The following is a 3,484-nucleotide window of genomic DNA, read 5'->3' on the forward strand; positions in this document are numbered from 1 at the left end:
TTGTTTAGCAACTTTTTGGTTAATTAGGCTAAAGTTTAGTCAATGTTATGCTTTCTGTCTTTTTTTTTTTCGGTTTCTCGAGACAGGGTTTCTCTGTAACTTGAAACTAGCTCTGTAGGCCAGGCTGGCCTCGAACTCATGGAGATCTGCCTGCCTCTGCCTCCTGAGTGCTGGGATTAAAGGCGTGTGCCACCACTGTTTGACTTATCTATGTTTTCAAAGAACCAACTTTTCGTTTCATTGATACTTTGTATGTTTTTTTCTTCCTTTTTTGTCTTTCCCATTAGCTTTTCTTAATTTGACTTAACAGTCACAATTAGGTCATAAACAAACAGGCAAATTATTAATCCCATGATAGAGGTTTAGGAGGAATACTTGTGAAAATTAGTTTGATGCACAGCCAAGTTCTACAGCACCGACAGCAACAACTTTCTGCTCTCACCCGTGTCCTGCCCACCCGGAAAGAGCAGCGGCTGCTAGTGATGAGAGACACAAATATATGAAACGCTATACACATTTGCGTGCCATCCTTGCGCAGGGGCCATGCTAATCTTCTCTGTATCATTCCAATTTTTGTATATGTGCTGCCAAAGCGAGCGCTCTTTTCTTCTTCTTTTGGTTTGTTTATAGTACATTAATTTCTGCCTCAATCTTAATTGTTTCTCCCATCTACAGATTGTATGACTGTTCTTGTTTTTCCAAGGTCTTAAAGTTAAGTGTTAAGATATTTGTTCAAGATGTGATTTTTTTTTAAAATAATAAGGTTTTATTCTTTGCAAGTTTCATAAAGATATCCAATGTGTATCGATCAGATACCACCCATCTCTACTTCCCTCCAGGTCATTCTAGTTCCCCATCCAATCTTCCTCACAACTTCATGTCCTCTCCTTTTTAGTGCTACTAATAACCCTTGGAGTCCTACTAGTGCTAACTATATGGGGTTATCCACCAGGACTTAAGTAGTCTACCAGTGGCTATGTCCTAACGCAGAATGACTCTATGTCCCCCAGCCTAAACCAACTGCCAGTATCTCCACTAGCAGGGTTGGAACCTCTGGGCCCCATCTCCATCTGTGCTGGAATTTTGATCGTCTTCATCTTGGACAGATGCTGGAAAGGCACCTGTAGCTGCTGTGAACTGATGCATGCAACAGCTATGTCATTTCTAGAGATCAGCACTTCACAACACTTTTCCCCATTTGCCAGCGCTTACATTCTTTTTCTCCCCTTTCTGCAATGTTTCTTGAGCCTCGAATGGTGGGAAGGTGACATAAATGACCCACCCAGAGCTTAGCGTTTAGCATATACTCTGCACTCTGACCAGTTACAAGTCTCTGTATTAACCATTACCCACATCAAATAGAAGCTTTTCTGATCAAATCTGAGAGCAACCCAAATCTATAGATATAAGCATAAATATTTAGAGTACAATTTGACAGCATGGCCATTTTGCAAAACAACAACAGTTGGTTTCCCCATAAGTACTATTATTACCCTAGTTGTGGTCTTTTGACCAAGTTTACTGTACCAGGCATGAAGTTCCTGTGGGTCAAGTCTCTTAATGAAAACTAGTTTATTACCCCACATCACGCCATTATCACATTAGTGGCATATCTTTCCAGGCAGGTCAGTATCATAGGATGTAAGACCCAATGCTAAGTAAGACCCTTGCTGTCTTTTCTCTCCTCAGTGCCTGCACGGCACCTTCAGTCACTGTGTAAGCTATGTATCAGGGAGAGAGCTTCCTGGTCAATTTGAGCTTGACCTCTCTATGTCCTGCATCCAAAATGAGTGGTGTCTTTGGCAGCAGTGTCTTAGCAGCTAATTATGGTAGTTAACCAAGAGCAGTGACAATAGCCTGTGTTGTTTTGGGTGCCTCTGGGGCCTTCCTAACCAATACCTCATAAGGAAGTATCCCATGCCTAGCACCGAAAATTTCGTTTAATAACCCATGTATTCTGGGAGCAGCATTGTCCACCCACACAAGGTACCAACTGCTCTGAAAAATATTATATTTTAAATTATCTTGTAAATTAAGGCTTCTTCACATATCTTTAGTTTTTATTAGCACATCCCTACTCTCTCCTTTCCTCAATGCCTCTAACCCCATTTATTTTAGCAATTATTATTAAAAATTATGCATATTTATTTTCATTATTATACTGTATGAATATTGCCTGATTAATTTAAATGATACTGTGATCTCATGAATCCCAGAGATACACCTGCAATTTTATGTAAGTTAATTTATTTTATTTTAATTTTTTGAAATAATAATTACATCAATGCCCCTTCTTCCCTTTCCTTGCTCCAAACCCTCCGGTATATCCCTCCTTGCTCTTTTTCCGATTCATGGCCTCTTTTTTCAATCCATATAATGCTACCTCTATCCCCATTTCAATCTTTAACCCCTCTCCTTCCATGTCACCTGTGTTCTGTTATCACCTCTGGTTGAACTGTTTTCTTGGCGGAGAATATTTTAGGTTTCTGAGTGAGATTTCTCAGGCAACCTTCATTTTGGTTAAGCTTTCTGCCAAAACCTCACTTTCTTGTCTTCCACCCACCTTCATGCTTGAAGCTTTCTCTTCCCAGTGTTCCCCTTCTCTGTCTCTTTCTATCTGTATTGGACTGTCACAACCCCCTTAAGGTGTCCGTCCCCAGTGGTCTATTTCTAGTTTCATGACTTCCATATATACTTTAGGTTCAACACGCAAAATGAAAGATTCAAAGCTAAGGTCTACTTATGAGAGAGAACCTGAAGAATTTATCTTTCTTTGCCTGGGTGACCCCACTCAGTATATTTTTTTCCAGCTCCATCCATTTGCCTGACTATTTCATGGTTTTGTTTTCCTTTACAGGTTAGTAATATTCCATTCTGTAAATGTACCACATTTTTCTTATCTGTCCATCAGTTGATGGATGGCTTGGTTGATCCAGTTTGCTGATTATTGAGTTGAGCTGCAATGAATATTGATGTGCGAATATCTCCACAGCAGGATATTACGTACTTTGGGTATATGTCCAGGAGTGGTATAGCTGGGCCAAATGACAGTTCTATTTGGAGTGTTTTTGAGAGATCCCAAGCTGGATTGCCAATGCGGTTGCAGCTGTTCACACTCCCATAGACAGTGCATGGAAGCTTACCCCTTTCCTTACTTTCACAACAACCTGTATTGTTATTTATATCCCTACCCTGCTCATTCTAACTAAAGTGGCGAGATGACTTCTTCAAGTAGTTTAGTCTGTCTTTCTCGATAGCTAAGGGTTTGAATACCTTTCATGTGCTTTCTGGCCAGTCCTAGTTCGTTCGTTCGTTCTTTCTTTCTTTCTTTCTTTCTTTCTTTCTTTCTTTCTTTCTTTCTTTCTTTCTTTCTTTCTTTCTTTCTTTCTGAGCTTCTTGTTCAATTCCATAGCCTTTAAAATTTTTATGTTTAATTTTTTTTAAAAAAAAAACATTCTTTGTATGCTGTAGACAGCAATTCTCT

At 39.6% G+C, this 3,484-nt stretch overlaps 1 non-coding gene across 1 annotated transcript; it reads right to left on the reverse strand.

Moving 5' to 3' along the window:
• Nucleotides 1-493: 493 nt before the first annotated feature.
• LOC125418009 (U6 spliceosomal RNA) lies at nucleotides 494-600 on the reverse strand. Its single transcript, XR_007237296.1, has one exon. It is a non-coding gene; the product is annotated as a U6 spliceosomal RNA (small nuclear RNA).
• Between the last annotated feature and the right edge of the window lie 2,884 nt (nucleotides 601-3,484).

The sequence above is a fragment of the Myodes glareolus genome, chromosome X (assembly GCF_982192425.1).
Source record: "Myodes glareolus chromosome X, mMyoGla1.1, whole genome shotgun sequence".
NCBI lineage: Eukaryota > Metazoa > Chordata > Mammalia > Rodentia > Cricetidae > Myodes > Myodes glareolus.